This window comes from Trachypithecus francoisi, unplaced genomic scaffold (assembly GCF_009764315.1).
Source record: "Trachypithecus francoisi isolate TF-2019V2 unplaced genomic scaffold, Tfra_2.0 Lachesis_group21, whole genome shotgun sequence".
NCBI classification, from domain to species: Eukaryota; Metazoa; Chordata; class Mammalia; order Primates; family Cercopithecidae; genus Trachypithecus; species Trachypithecus francoisi.
The window spans coordinates 1,206,965-1,220,989 of record NW_022681467.1 but is presented as its reverse complement, the minus strand read 5'-3'; the positions used below and the strand labels follow the sequence as shown (position 1 = coordinate 1,220,989).

The window sequence follows — 14,025 nt, the reverse complement described above, 5'->3', positions numbered from 1 at the left end:
ATAGATTTATCTTGTTCATATTGGAGCCTTCTGCTTTTGGCTTCTTTTTGTTTTTTGTTCTTGTTTGCTCACTCCAGACTTCTAGATATGAATTCATTTCCTCCCAGAAATATAAAACTAGGCCATATCTGGTGGCAAAATAGTTCTGTAGATCCCTGTTGTAACAATGACTTTGCATGCTTTTTTGTGGCCGAGTCACATCATTTTAGCATGAGGTAAGGGGAGAGAGGCAGAAGTGCCCAGCTGATGGCAAAAAAAGAAGAGACACACAGAGAAGCCTTTGGGTTCAGCAGCTGTAGGTGACTCTACCTTTTGATCTCAGATTCTGTCGCTTTGATATCTCCCGTTGCTTTGGCAATGTCATTTTCAATCATATAGGAGTATGTGTTGTTGATTGTAACATTGTAGATCACAGACACAACCTTCATGGTCACATTCTCAGAGTTCAGCTCAAAGATGGTATTGGAGACTTCCAAGAATTTGGCTCCCTAGTCAACTAGGGATCTTCAGACCACTGTGGTCTGGGGGTACCATCAAGGAGCCTCACATTGCAAGGTCTCTGAGCTGGCATTATAGTCTACTTTCACCTCTGGCATGCTGAAGGCTCCAGTTTTATATGCAAGGTTAGCATTCCCTTGCCTTTAGAAGTGATGATATAACATTTGTGGGTGCCAACATTTTTCAGCCGCAGAGAGGCATTGCCAACTATCACTTGATCAGCAAGCACTGCTATCAGGCCTCTGAACATTTTATCCTGCTCTGACAGCTCATCTTTGCCTTCTTTGAACTCATGGACAAAGCCTATAACCCCTTCCATCAGCCATTGTATCACAATATCAGAAAGTTTGATGTCAAGTTCAAAAGTGCAGCTCAGGATTCCATCCTCCCCAGTGTTCCCAGCTGAGGTGAGAGTAGTGACTGTGATGGAGTGTCTCCCTGAAAGACCAGAGCCAATGATGAGTATAATTACTCCAGCCAGAATAATGATGATGCTAATTATGCTGTGGAAACTTCATGGCTTTTCCTTTGTTTTCATGAAGACCCAATCTGCGGTTCTTTAGCATATTTCTTTTTCTTTTCTTTTTTTTTTTTGAGACGGAGTCTCGCTCTGTCACTCAGGCTGAAGTGCAGTGGCGCAATCTCTGCTCACAGCAAGCTCCGCCTCCCAGAGCCCCCCATTCTCTCCGACCGAGTAGCTGGGACTACAGGCGCCTGCCACCATGCCTGGCTAATTTTTTTGTATTTTTCAGTAGAGATTGGGTTTCACCATGTTAGCCAGGATGGTTTTGATATCCTGACCTCTTGATCCACCCGCCTTGGCCTCCCAAAGTGTTGGGATTACTGGCGTGAGCCACCGCGCCCAGCCTAGCGTATTTCTTAAAGAAGAATGTGGAATGATAAATGATCCCAGGTGAAATTTATATCTATCTGGATTAAATCCTTGTGCTTTTCTGGAGGAATCAGGGAGCAGAGGGAGGCTGCAATACAGTGCTTCTTGAACTTGGATGTCATACGTGTCCTTTTAAAGTCACAGCTTATCTCTCATCATTTAAGGGGAATTTTCAGGGGCCACAAATAAAGGGTAAAAACTAGAGTGGTGAGAAGAACTGCTCTGTGGACCTTGCCAGCTTTAGCAACCAGACTTTTTCTTTATTTTAAAAAATTGAGCAGAAAGTACAGAGAGTTCCCAATACACCCCTCCTCCTCCACAGTTTCCCCTATTATTAACATCTTGCAGTGGTGTGGTACTTTTGTTACAATCAATGAACCAATATTGGTACCTTATTAAGTAAAGTCTGCAGTTCACATTAGGGTTCATTCTTTGTGTTGTGCATTATTAAAAAAAATTTTTTTTTTGTAGAGATGAGGTCTCCCTATATTGCCCAGGCTGGTCTCGAAATCCTGGGTCAAGTAATCCTCCCACCTTGGCCTCCCAAAGCATTGGGATTACAAGCATGAGCCACCATGCCTGGCTGTGTTTTACATTCTGTGGTTTTGGACAAATGTATAATGTTATGTATCCACCATTATAGCATCATATACAACAGTTTCATTGCCCTAAAAGTCCTCTGCATTCTGCCTATTCATCCGTCCCTTCCTCCCTCCAAATTCCTGGCAACCACAGATCTTTTTACTGTCTTCATTGTTTTGCCTTTTCCAAAATGTCCCATAGTTGGAATCATACAATAAGTATGATACTTATGTCACTTTACTGTCTTTTATTTGCCAATATGCATTGCATGTGAGGTTGCTCCACATCTTTTCATGGCTAGATAACTCACTTCTTTTTATCACTGAAAGATATTCCATTGCCTGGATTTATTTATATATTCACCAATTGAAGGAGCATCTTGATTGCTTTCAGTTTTTGGCTACTAGGAAAAAGCTGCTATCAACATTCCTATGCAGGTTCTTGTGAGGGCATAAATTATCAACTCAATTGAGTAAACAGCAAGGTGTGTGATTGCCAGACCACATGGTAAGACTCTGTTTAGCTTTGTAACAAGTGGCCACACCGTCCTCCAAAGCTAGCTGCACCATTTTGCATTCCCTGCAGTGAATGAGAGTTCCTGTTGTTCCACATTTCCATCAGCATTTGGTGTTGTGAGTGTTTTGGGTTTTCATCATTGTGATCAGCGTGTAATCTCATTGTTTTAATTTGAAGTTCCTTAATGACATATGATGTTGAGCATCATTTCATATAATTGTTGCCACCTGGATATCTTCTTTCATAAGTGTCTGTTCAGATCTTTTGCCCACTTAAAAACTGGGTTGTTTGTTTTCTTGCTGAATTTTAAGAGTTCTTTCTATATATTGAATACAAGACCTTTAACAGATCTGTGCTTTGCAAATATTTTTTCCCTGTCTGTGGCTTGTCTTTTCATTATCTTAACAATGTGTATCACTGAGCAGATGTTTTTAATTTTAATAAAGTCTAACATCAGTTATTTTTGTCATGGATTGTGCTTTTGGGGTTGTATCTAAAAAGTCATCACCAAATCCAAGATCATTTAGATTTCCTTCTAAATTATCATCTAGAAGTTTTATAGTTTCGTGTTTTACATTCAAGTCTATGATTCATCTTGAGTTATTTTTTGGGTAAGGGGTAATGTTATTTTTTTGACTGTGGATGTTAATTATTCCCTCATGATTTGTTGAAAAACCTATCCTGTCTCCAGTAAATTGTGTTCGTGTCTTTGTTAAGATCGGTTGAATATATTTATGTAGGTCCACTCCTAGGCTTTCTGTTTTGTTCCATTAACCTATGTGTCTCTTCTTTCATGAATACCATTTTGTCTTTATTACTGTAGCTTTATAGCAAGTCTGGAAATTAGGTAATGTCAGTCCTCTAGCCTTGTTCTATTTCAGCCAATGCAACTGTGTTGGCTTTTATGAGTCTTTTACCTTTCCACACAAACTTTAGAATTACTTTGTTGATATCCACAAAGCAACTTGCTGGGATTTTGATTGGGATAGTTTTGAATCTATAGATTAAGTTAGGAAGAATTGACATCTTAACAATATTTAGTCTTCATATTCATGAACTTGGATATCTCTCTATTTATTTAGATATTTGATTTCTTTCATCAAAGTTTTATAGTTTTCCTCATATAGATTCTGTACACATTTTCTTAGATTTATACCTAAACATTTCATTTAGGTATAAACATTTCATTTATTTGTGCTAATGTAAATGGTGTTATGTTTTTAATTTGAAATCCCATTTACTCATTGGTGCCATATAAGGCAGCAATTAACTTTGCTTATTACTCCTGTATCCTGCCACCTTGCTATGATGGTGTATTAGCTCCAGGAGTTTTTCTTGATGCTTTGAAATGTTCTACGTAGACAATCATTTCATCTGCAACCAAAGACAGTTTTATTTCTTCCCTCCCAATTTGTATGCCTTTTCTTTTCTCATTGCATTGACTAGGACTTCCAGTATGATATTGAATAGGAGTGGTGACAGGGGACATTCTTACCTTTTACCCAAAATTAACGGGACAGCATCTAGTTTCTCACCACTAAGTATGAAGTTAGCTGTAGGCTTTTAAAAAATTTATTTTTATTTTTTGTGGGTACATAGTAGGTGTATACATTTATGGGTGACATGGTTTGACTCTGTGTCCCCATCCGAATCTCATGTTGAATTGTAATCTCCAGTGTTGAGAAAGGGACCTGGTGGGAGGTGATTGGATCATGGGGGAAGATTTTCCCCTTGCTCTTCTTATGATAGTGAGTGACTTCTCATGATATCTGATTGTTTGAAGTGTGTAGCACTTCCCCTTCACTCTCTCTCTTTCTTCTGCCACCCTGTGAAGACATGCTTGCTTCCCATTCACTCTTCCATCATGATTGTAAGTTTTCTGAGGCCTTTCCAGTCACGCCTTTTTTTTTTTTTTTTTTTTTTTGAGACGGAGTCTCGCTCTGTCGCCCTGGCTGGAATGTGGTGGCCGTATCTCAGCTCACTGCAAGCTCCGCCTCCCGGGTTCACGCCATTCTCCTGCCTCAGCCTCCCGAGTAGCTGGGACTACAGGCGCCCGCCACCTCGCCCGGCTAGTTTTTTGTATTTTTTAGTAGAGACGGGGTTTCACCGTGTTAGCCAGGATGGTCTCGATCTCCTGACCTCGTGATCCGCCCGTCTCGGCCTCCCAAAGTGCTGGGATTACAGGCTTCAGCCACCGCGCCCAGCCCAGTCACGCCTTCTACATAGCCTATGGAACTGTGAGTTAATTAAACCTCTTTTTAAAATAAATTACCCAGTTTCAGGTAGTTCTTTACAGCAGTGTGATAACAGACTAATACAGAAAATTGGTACCAGAGATGTGGGGCATTGCTTTAAAGACACCTGAAAACATGGGAGCAATTTTCACTTAACAAAACGACCTCTACTTCCTATGTCAATTTTTTCTGTAGTGCAGGTTAAGTCTGATGTTTCTTTGCTGATTTTCTATCTGGAAGATCTATCCAATGTTGAAAGTAAGGGAACTGTTATTGTATTGGGGTCTATCTCTTTCTTTAGCTCTGATAATATTTTCTTCATGTATTTGGGTGCTCTAATGTTAAGTGTATATGTATTTATAATTTTTATATCTTCTTGCTGAAGTGACCCCTTTATTATTATATAGCGAGCTTCTTTGTCTTTTCTGTTAGTTTTTATCTTGAAATCTATTTTGTCTGATATAAGCATAGCCACTCCTGCTCTTTTTTGGTTTCCACTGGCATGGAATATCTTTGTCCATTTCTTTATTTTCAGTCTATGTGTGTCTTTATAGATTAAATGTGTTTATTGTAGGTCTTGATTTTTAATCCATTGAGCCACTCTATATCTTTTTATTAGACAGTTTTGTCCATTTGCATTCCATGTTATTACTGATAAGTAAGAACTTAGTCCTGCCATTTTGTTGTTTTCTGGTTGTTTTGTGGAGTTGTGGGTTTTTTGTAGATGTTCTTTATCAAGTTGAGAAAGCCTTCCTCTATTCCTAGTTTTCTGAGAGAATCTTTTTCTTTATCTTGAATGGGTGTCAGATTTTGTCATTTTTTCTGCATTTGAAGATATGACAATATGATTTCTTCTTTTCTATGTGATAGATTACATTAATTGATTTTTTTTTTTTTTTTTTTTGAGACAGAGTCTCGCTCTGTTGCCCAGACTAGAGTACAGTAGCAGGATCCTGGCTCACTGCAACCTTCGCCTTCTGGGTTCAAGCAGTTTTCCTGCTTCAGCCTTCCTGAGTAGCTGGGATTACAGGTACCTGCCACCATGCTCAGCTAATTTTTGTATCTTTTTAGTAGAGATGGGGTTTTACCATGTTGGCCAGGTTGGTCTTGAACTCCTGACCTCAAGTGATCCACCTGCCTTGGCCTCCCAAAGTGTTGGGATTACAGGCATGAGCCACTGTGCCTGGCCACATTAATTGATTTTTAAATGTAGAACCAGGCTTGCATACCTGGGATTAAATCTGATTAAATCTGTTACCCAGGCTGGAGTCATAGCACAGTCATAGCTCTAGTCATAGCTAGGAGTCATGAACTCCTAGGCTCAAAGGATCTTCCTGCCTTAGCCTCCCTAGAAGTGGAACTAAAGGCCTACAGCACCATGGCTGGCTATTTAATTTATTTTTATTTTTATTTTTAGAGACAGGGGTCTTTTTATGTTGCCCAGCTGGTCTCTAATTCCTGGCCTTAAGCAATCCTCCCACTTTAACCTCCTGAGTTGTTGGAATTACAAGCATGAGCCATTGTCCCTGGCATAATTCTTTTTATACACTTTTGGGTTAATTTGCTAATATTTTGATGATGATTTTTGCATCTATGTTCATGAGAGATGCTGGTTTGTATTTTTCCTTTCTTGTAATGTCTTTATCTAGTTTTGGTAGTATAGTAATGTTGGCCTCATAGAATGAATTAGGAAGAATTCTCTTTGTTTTTATATTTTGGAAGAGACTTTAGAGAATTTGTATTATTTGGTCCTTAAATGGTTTGTTGGAAGCAACCAGTGAAATAACCTGGGCTTAGTGCTTTATTATTATTTTTTTTTTGAGGGCGATTAGTTATTGATTTAATTTCCTCAGTAGATATAGACCTACTTAGAATATCTATTTCTCTTTTTGTGAGTTTTGGTAATTTGTGTCTTTCAGAAAAATTATCCATTTCATCTAACTTATCAAATATATGCATATAGTTGTTTATAATATTTCTTTATTATCTTTTTAATGTTCATGGGATCAGCAGTGATTACCTTTCTTTTATTTATAGTATGAACAATTTGTATCTCTTTCTTTTTCACTTAGCCAGAATAGAGGTTTACTGATTTTATTGGTCTTTTCAGAGAATCAGCTTTTGGTTTCATTTATTTTTTCTAATGATTTCTTACTTTCCATTTTATTGAATTATTCTCTAATTTTAAAATTTATTTTCTTATATCTACTTTTGATTTAATTTGCCCTTCTTTTTTTCTAATTTCCTAAGTTGGAAGATTGGATGATTGATTTAAGATATTCCTTCTTTTCTTTTTTTTTTTTTGGAGACAGAGTCTTCCTCTGTCACCCAGGCTGGAGTGCAATGGTACCATTTCGGCTCACTGCAACCTCTACCTCCTTGGTTCAAGCGATTCACCTGCCTCAGCCTCCCAAGTAGCTGGAACTACGGGCGTGCACCACTATGCCCAGCTGATTTTTATATTTTTAGTAGAGACAGGGTTTCACCATGTTGGCCAGACTGGTCTCAAACTCCTGACCTCAGGTGATCTACCCGTCTCAGCCTCCTAAAGTGCTGCGATTACAAGCTTGAGCCACTGCATCCGGCCCTTCCTTTTTTTCTAGCAAATGAATTTAATGTTACATATTTTCCTCTAAACACTGTCTTCACTGCATTCCACACATTTGGTAAGTTGTATTTCCATTTTCGTTAAGTTAAAAATACTTTTAAATTTTTCTTGAGACTTTTTAAATTCTTTTGTAAAATAGAAGTACATTACTTAATCTCCAAATATTTGGTAATTTTTTTCAGCTTCTGGTAGATTTTTATTTTTGACTTCTAGTTTAATTCCACTGTGCTCTGAGAACATATTTAGTATAATTTCTATTCTTTTAAATTTGTTAAGATATGTGTTATGGCCTCGAATATGGCATATGTGATGAATGTTCCATGTGATCTTGAGAAAAATATGTATTCTGCTGGTGTTGTATAAAGTACTCTATAGATGTCAGTTAGATCCAGTGATAAATGTTGCTGTTCCTTACTATATCCTGACTGATTTTATGCCCACTAGATCTATCAATTACTGACAGAGGAGTGTTGAAGTCTCCAACTATTAATGTAGTAAAGAATTTTATATAGCTTATATTTTCCTTGCTGTTCTATCAGTTTTTACTTCCTGTGTTTTGATACTCTGTTGTTAGGTGCATGTATCTTAAGTGTTATGTAAACCAAAAATAAAATTCAAAGGCCCCCCACATTCCTGCAACCATCGGAATGGGCTCCCTCCTTGGCCAGGGCACTCTAAAATTTACCTCCTACTTGAAATGAAAGACAGGAACCCTCAGGACAAGAACCTATGATGTACTCTCAGCAGTATGGGAAGTATGTACTCAAAGTTCCTCTAAGTGTGTGAGAGGATGAAGAGCATGAACCACTGCAGAATACTTTCCCCTTTGGCAGACAAAAGACTTGACTATAATTGTAGTTTAGGAAAAAAATGTCTCAGCATTTGCCATTTCCTTTCTCTCCAGAGAGCTGAACTTAGGAGAGTGGCCTTTGTTGTGTCCAGGAAGGGCTGATTTAATGCATGTGGTGGCCAGTGTCTGCGATGGATGGGTCTTCTTCATTGTTGTACCCTCTCCCTTCTGATTCCTCCTTCTCTTCTTCCTCCACTCTTTCATGAGCATTTCTCCGACTGATTTGAGGATGTGTGGTTATTAGTGTGTTTGGGGGAGTGAGCTAGAAGAAGAGTCAGGAATCAGACAAGCATGCTGCAACCCTCCACTCAGGGTGATGGACTGGAGGTACTGGGTCCACACAGATGGCTGCTGCAGCCAACCCTGCCAGAGTCTCCAACGTGCCCCAGCCACACTGCCACTTCTGCTGGCCTCCATCAGTGAAAACCCAACACAAACAAAGCAGTTCCAGGGTGGCAGCTCAGTGACATTCATTTCCACACTTTCGTTGAAACCAGGGGATGAGGTTTGTAAATTCCTCAGCCTCTTCCTCTAGTATTTTTTAAAATATTCAGCCTCTTCCTGCAGGAGGGTGGTCCCAGGGCTGGGCTGTGAGAATCTGTTGTTGGGGGCCATTATTTCCTCTTGAGCACTGAGGTTACAGTGGATGACATGCTCCCAGCCAGTCTTCCTTGGATCAGGCCTTGAGTGTGGGCACAGGACTGGGGAGAGGACTCCAGATCTAATGTGGACTGAATGGGGAAGAGCTGAGTTTCTCCCAGGAGACCCTGTCAGTCAACAGGCATATGGTTCAGACTCCTCCATCTTATGGCCTGTTCCCCTGCTGCAGACCTTCACCAAGCACTGGCTCTGCACCAGGTGTGTGTGGGGCCCTGGCATGCAGCAGCCCCAGGCCAGACCCAGCCCTGTTCTGGAGCTTATGGGCAGTCTAGGTTTGGGTTTTCCACGGCAGACTCTGAGACAGGGATTTGAGTGAAGTAAGTAATGTGGGAGGAACCCAGGGAGTTCTAGTAGGGGAGGGGGCAGGGACACAGAGAAGCTGTGACAACAAGTGGCCTTTTTCCAAGGCTCAATCACACTAGGACCTCAGGTGACTATGCAAGGTGATTTCTCCTTGGGATTTTCCTACAACAGGATAATTGTATCCCTTGGCCAGGTATCACCCATCAACCCCTGTCATCTGTCAAGAGTGGCTGCTGGAGGCATCACCCTCTGCCTCCCAGGACTTCAGCCCTAACTGGTATGCTCCTGGGTTTGGGTTTGGGGCATCCTCTGGTTGAGTGGCAGGTGCTGCAGGCAGGAAGCCGTGGTGTGTGTGTGAACTGTCTACAGAGGCGGCAGGTGACCCAGCACTGTCAGCTGCAGCATCTGGCAAGGCAGACAGGTAAAGCAGTAAACCAGCAGGTGAGTGAATGGTTGCAATTGTGGCGGGTGCCTTGGAGGGAGCTGACTGGGAGTTGAGCACAGAAGGAGGAGCAAAGACCTCCTTAAAATAGGGTCATGGCTCGTGCCTGCCTCCTTGTAGTAGGTGGGCACCCAGCAAGCAGAGGTCGGAACCCTTAGTCACGTGGCCCTGGGAGAGTTGTTCTGACCTTTGCCTAGAGCCTCGGTGCTAGCTGTGAGCTAGGATGGTGATGGCGTTCGCTTCTGGTATGAGCTGGTTAAAAGCGCATCATCAGTGGCCGGGTAGGTTTCTCCATTGCCAAGAGATGACCTAGTGCTTGTTTAACGCTGGAAATGAAGCTCAGCGGCAGCTCTCGGACTGTCCTTCAGCGGCTCCTTGCATGCCCAGGTGTGGCCTTCTGGTTGGCGTGGCCTGTGTCACCTCCCTTGTACCCTCTTCAGGTCCACACAGTGCACCTGCTTTTGTCTGCCACGGGGGAGAAGAGGAGAGGCAGATCCTTCTGTGCCCTCTGCTCTTGACCTTTTCTGCTGTGGGGTTGGAGGGTGGTCTTAGCTCAGGAGCTGGTTGCTGTGTCCTCTCCTGAGCTTAACTTGGCCCTGGGTTCCTTTGTCTCACAGATGGAATTTAACAAGAAGAAGCTAAGGAAGAGAAGAGGAGAGAGAGGAGAGGAGAGAGACAGCGAAGAGGCTGGAAAAGGAAGAAGAGAAATATGTTTTTTTGGAATCAAAGTGTTACCTGGATTCTTACCCAGGATTTTTCTATTGTCTCAGGACCTAAAGGGAAAAGACCAGCCATGAGTATGTGAGCCTCTGGGAAATCTGCCTCAAGTCCATAACGCCATGCATCGACAGCAGTTGGAACAGCTTAAGAGTCAGACCTCTCCAGATCCCAAGCGCTGCAACATGAATAACAAAACCAAGGTTAAGCCACAGACCAGGCCCTGTGGAGATTTTGCTGCTTCCAGCCTGACCATCAGGATTTGGGTCCTGACCGCTCCCGTGGCTGTTGGGCTGGTCCCAGCTCTGGGCCTTGGTTTTCTCACCCACAGAATGGGGACAATACAGGATCTCCCTCATCAGAGCTGTCACAAGTGTTAAGTGAACAGGTTCGTGTGAAGCCCTGCAGTGCCTGGCACAGACCAAGGGCCCCACCGATAGTGGCTGTGAGTTTTCCCACGAATGCACTTTTTGATATGTAACATTTTAAAATAAAATTTTCTCTTTTCTTGTTTTCCTTCTCCTTTTGGAACCTCAATTTCCTGATTCCCTAAGCTCATGTCTGGTGCTGACTATTATCCTAGTGCTGAACTCAAGCTTTCCTCATAGCTCCTCAGAGCATTTGAGAATAACTGTGTTTCTGCACCCAGAATATATTTGTGAAAGCAGTCAGGATACATGGTTCATTAAGCATTAATAGAAGATGTGGTTCTCAAACTTGAGTGGGGCTCAGGGTCCCCTGGAGGACTTGTGAACACACAGATCTTGGATCTCCCCAAGGTCTCTGATGTCGGAGGTCTGGGTGGGGTCCTAGAGTTTGTTTTTCTGGCCAGTGCCCAGGTGGCCAGAACCACTTTTGGGAACCACACTTTGAGAACCACTGGCACATAGTAAGGAGGCCTCTTCCCGAGGCCACCGGCAAAGCCACTGTCCTGAAAGGTAAAGAACATTTGCCCAGGGGATGTGTTAATGAAAAGAGCTTAAGAATCAGACAGTAAGACCAAAGGAGCATGAAGTGCTTCAAGAGTGCAGCAGTGATTTTGTTCCAGCTGGGGCAGAAAAACCTGGGGAGGCCCTGCGGTGAGGAACCATTTGGACTGGGCGTTGATGGATGGCTGAGCACTGCTTGGTGCTGGCCCTGCAAGTGCGATGTGGTAGGTCCTGTGTCCCACCTTGAATCTGTGTTTCGTCCTTAAATCTGGTGGTTTGTGGCTGCTTAGACCAGTCATCAAGGCCAGTGCACACTAATGCCCTGGGTATAATGCCCAGGACTTATGCTTCTAATGCCCTTGAATATATTTTGAAATCAGAAGGAAAAATGAATACAATAATAAAGAATATACAACAATGAATCTAGACTGGATTATATTCACCTTTATACCAACATAGGCACAAAATGTACCTTTAAATATTTTTATGGGAGATGGAGCCCTTGAAAGCAAAAGTGCCATTTCCCCAAAAGTCACGCTATGGCCTCGCTGATTGAACGTGATGGAAGTAATGCTCTGACTTCTGTGAAAGGGCCAGGAAAGGTCGTGCAGCATCTGCCTGGTTCTTGTGGGATGCTCCCAACTCCCCCGAGAGCCCACGAGGCCTATCAGCCTGGGCCATGTGAGCGAACTGCCTTCAGCACCCAGCCCAGCCCCGTCGAGCCCTCAGATGACTGCAGTCTCAGTCAGCAACCACGGGAGGGCTCTAAGTGATAACGGCCTGCTAAGCTCTCCCCCGATTTTTCAGCCACAAAACTGTGACCAAAATGAAATCGTTTATTTTAAGTAGCTAAGTTTTGGGATAATGTGTTACCTTAAAATAGTAACCAGAACATCCAGCCAAGAAAGGGAACTCGGGGGTTGATGCTCTCATGGGGCTGATGAGAGGATGGACAACCCTGATCCCAGCACCCTGGGTCAGTTTTATAGGATATACCGGATTGCTGACTCTCGAGAGCCCACTTGTTCACTGACGTGCTGGGCATGTGATACCATCGCTTCTTCAGTCACTAGCAGGAAGGAGTTAGGAGTCAGCATTGCCCACATGACAAGGGGAAGCCACTGAGGAATTTGCAGTAGGGAGCAATAGGCTGTGCTCAGGTAAGGATCACTGTGGCTGTGGAATAAAGATGGCAGTGGTGGGGCACAGGGAGGGGCATGAAGGAGGTAGGTGGAGATTCCAGAAGGCAGAGCCCTGGCCATACATCCTAGACAGGGTTATTGGATGCAAATCACAGAAATGTCATCCAGCCAATTTACATAGAAAATAGCCTTACTGAATGGCATTATTTCTCCCCTGTACACTTCCCTACCCAGACTGATGGGCAGCTGGAGAGGAAGGACAGGGATGTGCAGCCCAGGAACCTGGGAACAAGACCAAATCACCACAGGGCACAGCAGTGAGCATGCCATAGCATGCAGGGTAGCCACGGGACAGCCACCATTGCTGCTGCAGAAAACCCTCCCTCTCCCTTTGTCCCTGGGTCAAGGTCACAGAACTGCCAAGGAGTGGGACAAGGAGGACTTTGCCTGCTGTTTTTTGTTTTTGTTTTTGTTTTTTAGAAGCCACCTCTTTAGGGTACTCTGAAACTCATTTGTATACTGAATAGCCCTAGATTAAAAAATAAATTCCACTCCAGCAAGTGAGCAATTGGTCTGAACCATCCTGTGGCAATGGGTAGTGTCATGGTCTGTTGTGTGCTGCGGTAACAGAATACCACAGACTGCGTAATTCATAAACAATAGACTTTTATTTGGCTCATGGTTTGGAGACCGGAAAGAAGTTCAAGGTCAAAGGACCACATCAGATGAGGGCCTTCTTGCTGCCACATCACATGGTGGAAGGTGTCACATGGTGAGAGAGGAAGAGAGAGCAGAAGAGGGGGCGGGAAGGGGCCAAACTCACGTGCCCGCTCCCGTGGTCACTAACCCACGCTCACGATAACTAACCCATTCCCACAATAACTAACCCGCTCCCGCAACAATGGTATTGATCCACTCCTCAGGGCAGAGCCCTCCTGACCTAATCACCCCCTAAAGCCTCCACCTCTCAACACTGCTGCATTGGTGATTAAGGTGCAACAAATGAACTTCAGGGCACACAGTCAAATCGGAGCAGGCAAAGGAGAGAAGACGCCACTTTGAGAGGATTTGAAGAGGGATGCTGGGCGGCAAGTCACCCAGAGTCAGAGTTAGGCTGTGAGCTTTCGCTGCTTGTATTCACATCCTATCTTTGCCACTGGATAGTAAGTGACCTTGGGCAATTTATGCAATTATTCGATCACTTGAAATTTTCACTTCCTCATCTGAAGGATGTGGACAATAATATTATCTACCTATAGAGCTGTGGTCAGGATGAAATGTGGCCATTGTGACAAGGTGTTTATAATAATAGCTGCCCCCAGTAAGAAGTCAAGAGAGGTCGGCCATTGCCATCACTTTCAGTTGTGGGAGGAGAGCCTGTGGGGAGAGTGAGGGGCTGAGGATGACGCTCGATTCTATGTGGGCCCCGGGGTGGAGCAAGAGGAGACCTGGGGAGGTGCAGGCTGCAGGGGAGGCTGCTGTGTTCAGCTCTGAGTGTGCTGCATTTCAGGGCCCCGGGAGACTGGGTCAGATATGCAGGAGTACATTGAGACAGCAGTCTGGGCTTTGGGAGTGGAGTCCAGATTGGAGAAGATTCTGGAGGTCTGGGCAGGGAGATGATGATTGCCCTGTGGAGTTCCACCTGAGAAGAA

At 43.4% G+C, this 14,025-nt stretch overlaps 1 long non-coding RNA gene and 1 pseudogene across 1 annotated transcript; one reads left to right on the top strand and one right to left on the bottom strand.

Annotated features, from left to right (window-relative positions):
• Positions 1-200: 200 nt before the first annotated feature.
• LOC117069078 lies at positions 201-8,654 on the bottom strand (annotated as a pseudogene).
• Positions 8,655-8,815: 161 nt separating this feature from the next.
• LOC117068343 lies at positions 8,816-10,792 on the top strand. The gene is made up of 3 exons (XR_004431076.1): positions 8,816-9,038; positions 9,337-9,584; positions 10,203-10,792. It is a non-coding gene; the product is annotated as an uncharacterized LOC117068343 (long non-coding RNA).
• Positions 10,793-14,025: the final 3,233 nt, after the last annotated feature.